Raw genomic sequence first — 13,630 nt, 5'->3', positions numbered from 1 at the left:
GTAGACTCACTCAATCAAATGAGCTCAACATCTCATATTGACTCATTTGGGCATGGTCATGCACTTAGTGGTCTCACTCTATCAAGAATATCGATGTCACTCCCGTCATATAGGAGGGATAGATCTCATCTACATCACTCACATCCCTTCGCATAATTTGTTACATACCCAGTAATCGCCTTTATAGTCCACCCAGTTACGGGTGACGTTTGACGAAGCCAAAGTACGTAACTCCTTATATAGGGAACCATGGTGACTTCAAGTCCAAGGACTAGTAGCCATACTAATAGCCACATGAGAAAGTATATGACACTCATATAACGATCCATGATACTTTCTCATGGCGGGTCATTCAGTATACATTCTCTAATGCATACCCATGTGCCAACTTGATATCTCCATATCCATGACTTGTGAGATCAAGTCATCGAGTTGACCTACATGCTAGTCTCATCGCATTAACATTGTCCCTGAATGTTAATACTTGACTAGGAATGATTAAAAGTAGTGTTCCCTATATCATCTCACTATCGATTCAACCAATCGATTGATATAAGTAAGAACCTTCTACTCAAGGACACTATTATACTTAGTTATTTGACACCAATACAAGTAAGTATAATAACCAAAACAAATATCTTTATTTATATAAGAATATGATATAACGAGTCCATACAACAATCATCAAATGATTGGCTCTAGGGCTCTAACTAACAATCTCCCACTAGCACTAGTGCCAATCAGTGTAGGCTCTAAGCCCAAATGACCTAGTGTGACCATCATGCTTCTTGTGTGCCAAAGCCTTGGTCAAGGGATCTGCGATGTTAGCCTCTGTGGGTACTCTGCAAATCTTCACATCTCCTCTCTCGATAATCTCTCGAATGAGATGGAAGCACCGTAATATGTGTTTGGTCCGTTGGTGTGAGCGAGGTTCCTTAGCCTGCGCAATTGCTCCATTGTTGTCACAATAGAGCTCAATAGGGTCAGCGATGCTAGGAACCACCCCAAGTTCAGTGATGAACATGCGGATCCAAACTTCGTCCTTTGTTGCTTCTGATGCAGCAATATACTCAGCCTCTGTTGTAGAATCAGCAACTGTGTCTTGCTTCGAACTTTTCTAGCTCACAGCACCACCATTTATACAAAACACGAACCCTGACTGCGATCGATAATCATCCTGGTCGGTCTGGAAGCTGGCATCACTGTAACCCTTTACAGCTAGCTCGTCATCACCTCCATATATCAAGAAATATTCTTTAGTCCTTCTTAAGTACTTAAGAATATTTTTGACCGTTATCCAGTGACTTTCACCTAGATCTGACTGGTATCTGCTCGTCATGCTCAAAGCATACGAGACATCAGGATGAGTACATAGCATGGCGTACATGATAGATCCTATGGCTGAAGCATAAGGGATATGATCCATGCGGTCTCTCTCCTCTCTAGAAGAGGGACCTTGAGTCTTTGAAAGACTCACACCATGTGACATCAGCAGAAATCCCTTCTTGGAGTTCTGCATGGCAAACCGAAGGAGTACCTTGTCAATATATGTACTCTGACTTAGGCCAAGCAACCTCTTAGATCTATCTCTATAGATCTGTATGCCTAGAATGCGGGATGCTTTACCTAAGTCCTTCATTGAGAAACAAGTCCCTAGCCAAGTCTTGACAGACTGTAGCAAAAGAATGTCTTTCCCAATGAGTAGTATGTCATCCACATACAATATGAGGAAGACAACAATGTCCCCTACAACCTTCTTGTAAACACAAGGTTCATCTTCATTTTTGATGAAACCAAACTGTTTGATTGCATCATCGAATCGAAGATTCCAGCTACGAGAAGCTTGCTTCAGTCCATAAATGGACCTATGCAGCTTGCATACTCTGTCAGTATGCTGTGGATCTTCAAAACCCTCAGGTTGTGTCATGTACACATCCTCGAGCAGGTTTCCATTCAGAAACGCGATTTTGACATCCATCTGCCATATCTCATGGTCATAATATGCTGCAATAGCAAGCATGATCTGAATGGATTTAAACATCGCTACTGGAGAAAAGGTTTCGTCATAGTTAATACCATGAATCTGCTTTTAAGCACTCTGCTTTTAAGCACTGTTCACAGGTCGTGAAAGAGAGGGGGAATTTTTGGGAGGCGGCGGCAGAGATCAAGGAGAGGGAGGGAGAAACGAAGGGCACGGTGTTCTTCGAGCCGCAACCACCGCGAAACAAGAGGTTGGCGCTCGTGATCTTCTCTTCCGCCGCTGTCACCCTCGCGAGCTCTCCCCTTTTACCCCTCGTCGGAAGCCTTGATCTTAGGCACTGTTGAAATCGCCGCCGCCCCTCTCTTCTCCGGTCTTCTCAGCCGATGGCCCCCTCGGAGCGCTTTTGTTGTCCGCAGCCACCATCAGGGACAGAAGCAAAGGCTTCTCTGTAAAATACCGAAAATAGGCGAATATTAATAAGGGAATTTTTCGAAATTTTTGAAAATTTTCCGGGAATTTTTCGGAGCTCGTACGGACGAGTTAACGGGGATAAAAACGGGATCCGGGAAAGTCTGTTTAGGCTACCCCATTTAAGTGAGGAAAAGTTATTTTTATTTTCCTTTTAATTTGTTTTTCCTTTATTTTTATTTTCTTTCTGCCGTTTTCTTTACCTCCTCGCGCCTCCTCTCCCGATTATCCCCGACGACGTGCCCTAATCGTCCTTCTTCAACCGACGTGACGCCGACGCCGGTGTCGTTTCCTCTCTTCCTCTCCGGTACAAAGGCAGTAGCCGAGGGAAGCTTCGAGTTTCTCCTCTCCTCTTCCCCCATCTATGCTTCCTGTCCTCTCCACGCAATCTTCTTTGCACCGAGGTTGTGCCCTAGCCTCTCCCGACACCGCCGAGCCATCGTCCCGCCGAGCCATCGTCGCCTGATTCTGCCGTTTTCTTGAGCCATAGGTTGGGTTCACAACCGACCGTTTCCTCCTCCCTGGGCTCGCGACACCGCCGCCTCTTCTCCCGATCGCCGGTGTGAAGAGGCGACTAGGGTTCTGAGGATCTTTGATTTTCCTTTCCTTGCTGTGATAGAAGTCTTGATTGAAGGTAAGTTTGTGTTTCCGAAATCAGGTTATTGATGTTCTGATCCGTGACACTCTTCATGTTCTATGCAAGGAGAAAGAAAGGGTTGAATTGGAGAATTAGTTTTGGAGATCAGCAATTTTATCGGGCCGACTACAATTTTCAGCGGTGGGCTGATACAAGAGCAAACGGCTATAGGTAAGCTATGTATATTGTTTTGGTTGATCTCTGGTTCATATTAGGTTGATATGGATTGGTAACAGATTTTATTTGAGATGTTAATATGTCATAACGTGACTAATGAGTAATTAGTTATCTTAGGTTGGAATTTCAGATGTGATTGGGGTGCGTATTTTGGATGATTTACATTGAGGGTAGTAGCTTCATGGTTGCTCTGACTAGGATTTTCTGACAACCACTCCTCTGACTGTGAGGTAATAAAAGGATACTCACTATTGGGTAAGTTTAGTTTGATTCATGATGGTTATTTGGTGGTTGGTTGGTTCAGATGGATGATGGTTGAATTGAGTGATAAAATGAATTGTATTAGTTGAGATTGTTCTTGAGTTATAACAATTGGGATCACTTGGGATTGACTCAATTTGGGTTTCCTTAATCAGAAAGGAAATAGGTTTATTTATTTGGTCCTGATCTTCAGTTAGCTAAATGATACTTAGTAGAGTAGCTAAATTGAATATTTGTATGCAGGACCCTGATTACGGGACGATTGTTCTGATGTGAGGATTGTTTATCACGGACTACAGTTAAAGGCGGGTACCTCTTGACTTATCTTTTATGATATTGTCATTGGATATGCATAGTATTTTATAACTACAAGCAATGAACATGTTTGCCTTTGGTATGTCACTGTTTGATATCCATAGCATGTTAGATTTGTCGCCTGTGAAGTATCCGTACTTGTATCTCGTGATTTGTTACCATGAGTATCTTGTTGCCATGAGTACTTAATTACCATGAGTATCTTAGTTTCTAGAATAAGTGACATACCATGTTTTACTGAGGTTAGGACTAGGTTCTGGACTTTTGGTTTCAGTCATGTGTATCGAGACTGTCTGATACTTAGGTTTTATGCCATGACTGGCTTGTGTACCTCTATTTGTATATCATATATGATTCGTGTACCTAGACCTTGATTCTTGATATGTGCATATTGTTGGTACATATGTTATGGAAGGAGATATGTTTAGGATCTAGGTTGCTATACCATAGAGGACATGTATGCCCTAGATCCGTGGATTGACCTACTGATACTGTGGTACCCATATTATGTATATATGGATTTTTCTATGCTGATCAGGATATTCCTTACTTATTATGTTCAGGACATAGGTTTTTGATATTCTATCTGACCTGTGTACTATAGATTTTGGTATGTGACCATCGCTTTTACAGTACCCATTTTGTATATATGGATATGGTTATGTTGATCAGTTTTTGTTATGCATAGTGACATGCATCATGATTGCATGCTGTGCGATTGTCGGCTCCACTATGGTAGAGCCCATCGCCAGTTACATGTACTGCACACACCCCAACTCATGGTTTAGTGGTATATCAGGCAGGTGTGTGGCGGTTCTGCTGTTTGGCTCCGTTGGTCATATGACCCAGTGTGGTAGCCGGCAGTCAGTTCCGCTCTATTTGGCTCCGCTGGCATTTAGTGTAGCAACGTAGTAGCCGGCAGACGGTGGACTCTGTTTGGCTCCGTTGGTCAGGTGACTCAGCGTGGTAGCCGGCAGAGATACCTCCCCGTCATCGTGTACCGGGAGTTGAGAGCATTGAGCTCCCCCATTTATGATTTGGGGTCACAGGACAGGAGTACTCCGACAGCATCCCGTCCACTCGGTCACTCATCAGGAGCAGTGACGACAGAGTGCACGGTTGTCATAGCCCTACCCAATCGGTCTCACCATTTGTGTGTGAGAGGACTGACTGGCGTCAGGGGTGACCAGGACGCATCATTAGCATCATATGCATTGATGTATTTATATTATTGTGATTATGTTTGCTGCATTTGGTTGCTGCATTTTGGTTGGATGCATACCTTTGACCTGCATACAGGATTATTGACACTTTCGGTTTGACGACCCTTTTGTCTGGATAGGAGTTCCTGGTGAGTACAGCTTCCTTCGCTTTTCATATTCCCTATATATATGATTAGGAAGCTGTATTCCATGTTTGTTGCTGTTAGATATATCTTACTACTCATGTCCATTGGTATTCGCTGAGTTGTTGAACTCACCCCCGTTGACACTATATTTTTCAGGTACCAGGTTATTTATGGTGTCGCTTGGAGCATCCTGTCTGCTGGTCCCCACGTCACATCAGAAGACTTATCGGTTTCACGTATGTTTTGCTTGTTTTATGTATCAGTTTGTTTAGCTCTGTACTCTGGTTTTATTTTTGGAGTGTTGATGTTGTTATGTGGTATTTTGTATTTGTTATTGGTTGTGTAAGCCTAGCCGGCTAGCAGTTTTGTGTTTTGGTTTTGGTACAGCCAAGTGGGCTGCTTTATTTTTAACTGCGTGGTTGTGTCAGCCAGAGGCTGAATTTGATATTAATTGCGGGGTGTTTGTTTTCTTTTATTGTTATTATTCCAGCCGCATGTGGCTGAGGTATATAGTGCTTGTAGAAAAGTTTCAGATTGTCCGCCGTACAGGGGAGATGCTGCCGAAATTTCTTCGGACAGAGACTACTCCGGGGCGTGACAATTTAAGTGGTATCAGAGCAGGTATACGATACTTGCTATATGTTCTGGATTTTCGAGATTTATTTGATACCAATTTATTTGGTATCAGAGATTGGCTTACGAGTCTTATTTTTCCTGTGTTTCGGATTTTGTGTTTTGGTCTTCTTGATGTGACTTTTCGGGTTTTGGGACCTGGCAGCAGCAGGACATCTCCAAGCTATAGGAGGTATGTTGGTATATGTTATCCTACCTTTTTGATTAGTTTATGCCCTGTTCATTATTACAGTCTATAACATGTATTAGCACTCTTTACTAGTACCTGTCTGGTTGTTGTAGCATATATTATATGTGATGGGTTAGCCACTGATCTTGATTGACCTTAATATAGATTGAGGGATTACAGTTTCTGGCGATTTTTCATATCATACACCAGTAGTTATAGTTCTGTTATTACTAGTTGGTTAGCAGATTGAGGCACATACCAGCCTCTGCTATTATTAGCTAGGTAGTGACTAGTAATTATATATTCTAGATGACCCAGCCAGTAGAATACAGATATACTTTAATTAGTTTTCGTCGGTAGATGATTAATGTACTCTGGTTAGATCGGTCAATAGAAAACTGATTTACACATGTTGATTTAGTGGTCGTGAATGTATTTACCTTAAATGCTTATGGAGGATTAATGTAATCTTGATCAGTTGATAGGTGACCGATTTAGTTTTGTTGGACCGATCAGTAGAGGACAATCATACCCTATTTTATGGAGATGCTGATCTTTGGGTTGTTTGTGCTTAGTTTGGTATCTAGAGCACATTTGAGTACATGTTTTGTACTGACGTGGAAAAGACTGAGTTATCTCATTGTCGATTTTGGTCAGTCTTTAGAGGATTGATTTATCCTATTCCGTGGGTACCTTAAATTTAGACTGTATGTACCTTGTAGGATAACTTAGAAGGTGGCGTAGGGTTTGTGTGGTAGATTGGATTTAAAATATGTTGATTATGCATATTTATGTGGCGTGTACATATGATTGTAATGAGTTGTAGGAGTTCTCTGATGGTTGGTTCATTTGCAGGAAGTGTGAGTATTCACATCTAGATATGGTTATTGTATGTTCCTTGTGGATTATAGTTTTTTAGTTAGCTGTACGTGTTTGATTGACATATTGGAGCTATCTTATTGATTTAAATCTGTGTAGTGGTATGTGCACATGGGTGTGAATGTCATGTTGGAGGTATCACGGTGATTTGTACCTATGATGTGAGTATTTTTGGTGTGTACCAATTGGAGGATTATGTCGATCATACATATGTTGTGTGTGCATGTGTGTCAGATGTATGGTTGGTAGCATCATGATGATTCTACCTATGTTAAATGTAGAATATTAAATGTCTACATTATGATATTGGTTGTTTTACCCTGTCAACTAATTCTCCCATTAGTGGGTGACCGACCCACTAGGATGATGATAGAGTTGACTATGGATTTGATTTGTTTACTAGGTTGTTTATACCTTTGGCTGCCTACTATGATATGTGGTTGAGTGATCTCGTACAGCCTCTAGTTGGATAGTTAGGTGCCTTGGACACTTATGGATCGGTTGTGGTGGAGCGGAGTTCCCACATATACATATTTCGGATTGCTGGTAGCGGAGCATTGCTCCCATATCTATTGCAGATACATGTTATAGATTATTTGTAGTGGAGTGTTACTCCTACATATTGAGGATTTCTTGTGGTAGAGCGTTGCTCCCACATATGTGGTATTTTCTGTGATGGAGCGTTGCTCTCACACTGGAGGATCTATGCTTGGTGATTTATATCGTTAGTGATCAGATCTGTTTATTGTCGAGGATCTTATGGTTAGGAATGTTGTGATACGGACATTATGTGTTTTGGTTTTACCAGTAAGGCTTGCGGAGCCTTAGATGTTATCATGGACTCAATGATTTTGATATTCCCAGGATGTTTGGATCGGTTTCCATTGTCTTTGTTGATGGTGTTGTGATCTATTTCGGATCCACGATGAGTTACGCACTTCATCTTTGCATAGTTTTAGAGATGCTTCGATGGAAACGTCTAGATGTGAAGATCAGTAGTGCGTATTTTGGTTGTCTTCTGTGAGATGTTTGAGACTCACGGTCATGAGTAGGAGTATACCGTGGTTCCACAGGAGATTGAGGTTGTTACCGTTGGGAGTAGACGGAGTCTATAGAAGAGGCTCGCAACTTCCTTTGTTTGGCTCGATATTTCCGAAGATACGTTGAGGGTTTCTCTCGGATAGCTATGTCACTGACACGTCTGACCTGGAAAGGCGTGAAGTTCACTTGGACTAAGGATGATAAGACCAGCTTCTAGGAGTTGAAGCGAGGACTAGTGTCGGCTCCGATTTTGGTGTTACCTTCTGGAGAGGACGGATATGTCCTCTACACCGACGCATCTATTCAGGGTTGAGCGCTGTTCTGATGCAGCACGATAGAGTAGTCTCCTATGCTTATCGTCGGTTGAAGAAGCATGAGAAGAACTACCCTGTACATGATTTGGAGCTAGTCGCCATTATTTTTACCATGAAGATTTGGCGACATTATTTATATGACGTTACATTTGAGATTCTCACTGACCATAAGAGTCTCAAATATCTATTTTACTTATAAGGAACCTAATCTCCGACAGAGGAGATGGATGGAGTTCCTGAAGGATTTTGATTGTACCATTAGCTATCACCTAGGAAAAGCTAATGTGGTTGCCGATGCACTTAGCAGGAAGTTGAGAGGGACTTTAGCTTGCCACGGAGTTGTGGTCACAGACTTGATTCAGGGCTTCTCCGAGTTAGACCTTGAGGAGAAGGGACAGACAGAGCAGGGTATTATTGTTACCAGGGTTGCTCAGTCGTCGATCAGGACAGGATCAGAGAGCCCTAGGCTGCTGATCAGTATTTACAGTTTATTTGCAGCCGGATAGTTTCCGGGCAGCAGACCGAGTTCACACGAGACGAGGAGGGTATTATATACTTCCGAGGTAGATTATGTGTACCTCAGTCTCATCCGGTCTTATAAGAGTTACTTCTGGAGGCTCATCGCTCATGATTTGCTGTCCACCCAGGCGGTACCCGTGTGTACCAAGATTTGAGGTGTTTCTAATGGTGGAACGACATGAAGGAAGACATCACAGATTTTGTAGCTAGATGTCTCGTCTATCAGCAAGTGAAAGCCGAGCATTAGAGATCTGCCGGCTTACTTCAGCAGATTTCTATTCCTGAGTGGAAATGAGAACATATTATTAAGGACTTTGTGGTGAGTTTGTCGAGGACATGACGAGACCAAGACGCGATTTGGGTAATCGTTGATCAATTAACCAAATCCACGCACTTTTTAGCGATCCGGAAGACTGATTTCCTGGATCGATTGGTAGATCTGTTTTGCCGGGAGATCATCAGATCACATGGTGTCCCGTTGACTATTATTTCGGATAGAGGCCCCTGTTTCACGTCTCGTTTCTGGCAGAGTCTACAGCAGCCTTTAGGCACTGAGCTCTGTTACAGTACAGTTTTCCATTCGCAGACAGATGGACAGTCAGAGGCGACCTTTCAGACTCTAGAGGATTTGCTGAGATCGTGTGTGTTGGATTTTGGAGGCAGTTGGGAGGACCATCTGCCGTTTGTAGAGTTCGCCTACAACGACAGCTTTCTTTTGGCTATCCGGATGGCACCTTTTGAAGCGTTGTAAGGTAGGTCTTATAGGGCACCCACCCTCTGGGATGAGGTTGGGGAGACCCAGTTGATGGGACCTCATAGAGCTCAGCATAACGAAGAGTTAGTCCGTATTATCAGACGGATGATGTTAGAGGCACAGGATCGCCAGAAGTGTTATGCTGATCGAAGATGCAGACCCCTAGCGTTCTCTATTGGCGACCATGTATTTCTGCGAATTTCACCCACAAAAGGAGCGAAGAGATTTGGCTTCAGAGGTAAGCTAGCTCCGCGATACATTGGACCTTTCCATATCTCGAAAAGGATTGGAGTGGTAGTTTACCGGTTGGCACCACCATCGTTCCTGGTAGGAGTTCATGACGTATTTCAGGTATCTATGCTGAGGAGATACATAGCAGACCCAGCTCACATGTTGTCTGATATCTCAGTTCCTATTCATCCTGACGTCACTTATGAGGAGATTCCGGTACGGATTCTAGACCGGGAAGAGCGTCAGTTGCGGAACAAGACTATCCGACTGGTTAAAGTCGGATGACAGTATCATTTGGACGAGGAGGTTACTTGGGAGCTCAAGGATACTATCCGAGCTTGATACCCCATTTTTCATTAGAGATATGTGATTTTATTTACCGTTCAGCATTTATACTTGTTACCTGTTGTTAATATTTGCTGATGGTAGATAACGAAATTTGGGGACCAAATTTTTATTAGTGGGGGAGAATGTAAAATACCGAAAATAAGCGAATATTAATAAGGGAATTTTTCGAAATTTTCCGGAAATTTTTCGGAGCTCGTACGGACGAGTTAACGGGGATAAAAACGGGATCCGGGAAAGTCTGTTTAGGCTACCCCATTTAAGTGAGGAAAAGTTATTTTTATTTTCCTTTTAATTTGTTTTTCCTTTATTTTTATTTTCTTTCTGCCATTTTCTTTACCTCCTCGCGCCTCCTCTCCCGATTATCCCTGACGTCGTGCCCTAATCGTCCTTCATCAACCGACGTGCCGCCGACGCCGGTGTCGTTTCCTCTCTTCCTCTCCGGTACAAAGGCAGTAGCCGAGGGAAGCTTCGAGTTTCTCCTCTCCTCTTCCCCCATCTATGCTTCCTGTCCTCTCCACGCAATCTTCTTTGCACCGAGGTTGTGCCCTAGCCTCTCCCCACACCGCCGAGCCATCGTCCCGCCGAGCCATCGTCGCCTGATTCTGCCGTTTTCTTGAGCCATAGGTTGGGTTCACAACCGACCGTTTCCTCCTCCCTGGGCTCGCGACACCGCCGCCTCTTCTCCCGATCGCCGGCATGAAGAGGCGACTAGGGTTCCGAGGATCTTTGATTTTCCTTTCCTTGCTGTGATAGAAGTCTTGATTGAAGGTAAGTTTGTGTTTCCGAAATTAGGTTATTGATGTTCTTATCCGTGACACTCTTCATGTTCTATGAAAGGAGAAAGAAAGGGTTGAATTGGAGAATTAGTTTTGGAGATCAGCAATTTTATCGGGCCGACTACAATTTTCAGCGGTGGGCTGATACAAGAGCAAACGGCTATAGGTAAGCTATGTATATTGTTTTGGTTGATCTCTGGTTCATATTAGGTTGATATGGATTGGTAACAGATTTTATTTGAGATGTTAATATGTCATAACGTGACTAATGAGTAATTAGTTATCTTAGGTTGGAATTTCAGATGTGATTGGGGTGCGGATTTTGGATGATTTACATTGAGGGTAGTAGCTTCATGGTTGCTCCGACTAGGATTTTCTGACAACCACTCCTCTGACTGTGAGGTAATAAAAGGATACTCACTATTGGGTAAGTTTAGTTTGATTCATGATGGTTATTTGGTGGTTGGTTGGTTCAGATGGATGATGGTTGAATTGAGTGATAAAATGAATTGTATTAGTTGAGATTGTTCTTGAGTTATAACAATTGGGATCACTTGGGATTGATTCAATTTGGGTTTCCTTAATCAGAAAGGAAATAGGTTTATTTATTTGGTCCTGATCTTCAGTTAGCTAAATGATACTTAGTAGAGTAGCTAAATTGAATATTTGTATGCAGGACCCTGATTACGGGACGATTGTTCTGATGTGAGGATTGTTTATCACGGACTACAGTTAAAGGCGGGTACCTCTTGACTTATCTTTTATGATATTGTCATTGGATATGCATAGTATTTTATAACTACAAGCAATGAACATGTTTGCCTTTAGTATGTCACTGTTTGATATCCATAGCATGTTAGATTTGTCGCCTGTGAAGTATCCGTACTTGTATCTCGTGATTTGTTACCATGAGTATCTTGTTGCCATGAGTACTTAATTACCATGAGTATCTTAGTTTCTAGAATAAGTGACATACCATGTTTTACTGAGGTTAGGACTAGGTTCTGGACTTTTGGTTTCAGTCATGTGTATCGAGACTGTCTGATACTTAGGTTTTATGCCATGACTGGCTTGTGTACCTCTATTTGTATATCATATATGATTCGTGTACCTAGACCTTGATTCTTGATATGTGCATATTGTTGGTACATATGTTATGGAAGGAGATATGTTTAGGATCTAGGTTGCTATACCATAGAGGACCTGTATGCCCTAGATCCGTGGATTGACCTACTGATACTGTGGTACCCATATTATGTATATATGGATTTTTCTATGCTGATCAGGATATTCCATACTTATTATGTTCAGGACATAGGTTTTTGATATTCTATCTGACCTGTGTACTATAGATTTTGGTATGTGACCATCGCTTTTACAGTACCCATTTTGTATATATGGATATGGTTATGTTGATCAGTTTTTGTTATGCATAGTGACATGCATCATGATTGCATGCTGTGCGATTGTCGGCTCCACTATGGTTGAGCCCATCGCCAGTTACATGTACTGCACACACCCCCACTCATGGTTTAGTGGTATATCAGGCAGGTTGCTATTTGGCTCCATTGGTCATATGACCCCGTGGTAGCCGGCGCCCGCTCTATTTGGCTCACGGCATTTAGTGTAGCAGTAGTAGCCGCAGACAGTGGACTCTGTTTGGCTCCGTTGGTCGACTCATCGTGGTAGCCGGCAGAGATACCTCCTCGTCATCGTGTACCGGTGAGAGCATTGAGCTCCCCATTTATGATTTGGGGTCACAGATGGAATACTCCGACAAGATCCCGTCCACTCGGCCACCATCGTGAGCGTGACGACAGAGTGCACGGTTGTCATAGCCCTACCCACTCGGTCTCGCCATTTGTGTGTGAGAGGACTGACTGGCGTCAGGGGTGACCAGGACGCATCATTAGCATCATATGCATTGATGTATTTATATTATTGTGATTATGTTTGCTGCATTTGGTTGCTGCATTTTGGTTGGATGCATACCTTTGACCTGCATACAGGATTATTGACACTTTCGGTTTGACGACCCTTTTGTCTGGATAGGAGTTCCTGGTGAGTACAACTTCCTCAGTTACCTTTCAATTTTGCATATTCCCTATATATATGATTAGCAAGCTGTATTCCAAGTTTGTTGCTGTTAGATATATCTTACTACTCATGTCCATTGATATTCGCTGAGTTGTTGAACTCACCCCCGTTGAAACTATATTTTTCAGGTACCAGGTTATTTATGGTGTCGCTTGGAGCATCCTGTCTGCTGGTCCCCACGTCACATCAGAAGACTTATCGGTTTCACGTATGTTTTGTTTGTTTTATGTATCAGTTTGTTTAGCTCTGTACTCTGGTTTTATTTTTGGAGTGTTGATGTTGTTATGTGATATTTTGTATTTGTTATTGGTTGTGTAAGCCTAGCCGGCTAGCAGTTTTGTGTTTTGGTTTTGGTACAGCCGAGTGGGCTGCTTTATTTTTAACTGCGTGGTTGTGTCAGCCAGAGGCTGAATTTGATATTAACTGCGTGGTGTTTGTTTTCTTTTATTGTTATTATTCCAGCCGCATGTGGCTGAGGTATATAGTGCTTGTAGAAAAGTTTCAGATTGTCCGCCGTATAGGGGAGATGCTGCCGAAATTTCTTCAGACAGAGACTCCTCCGGGGCGTGACATTCTCAGTCCCTCGCTATCGCCGCCAGAAAGAGCTACCGGTGACAGAGGGCCACCTCCTCCCTCCTCCTCTTCACAGCGTGGGAGACTCCAGCGATCACCGCTGAGTTCA

The sequence above is a fragment of the Zingiber officinale genome, chromosome 2B (genome assembly GCF_018446385.1).
Source record: "Zingiber officinale cultivar Zhangliang chromosome 2B, Zo_v1.1, whole genome shotgun sequence".
NCBI lineage: Eukaryota > Viridiplantae > Streptophyta > Magnoliopsida > Zingiberales > Zingiberaceae > Zingiber > Zingiber officinale.
This window is presented reverse-complemented; position numbering follows the sequence as displayed.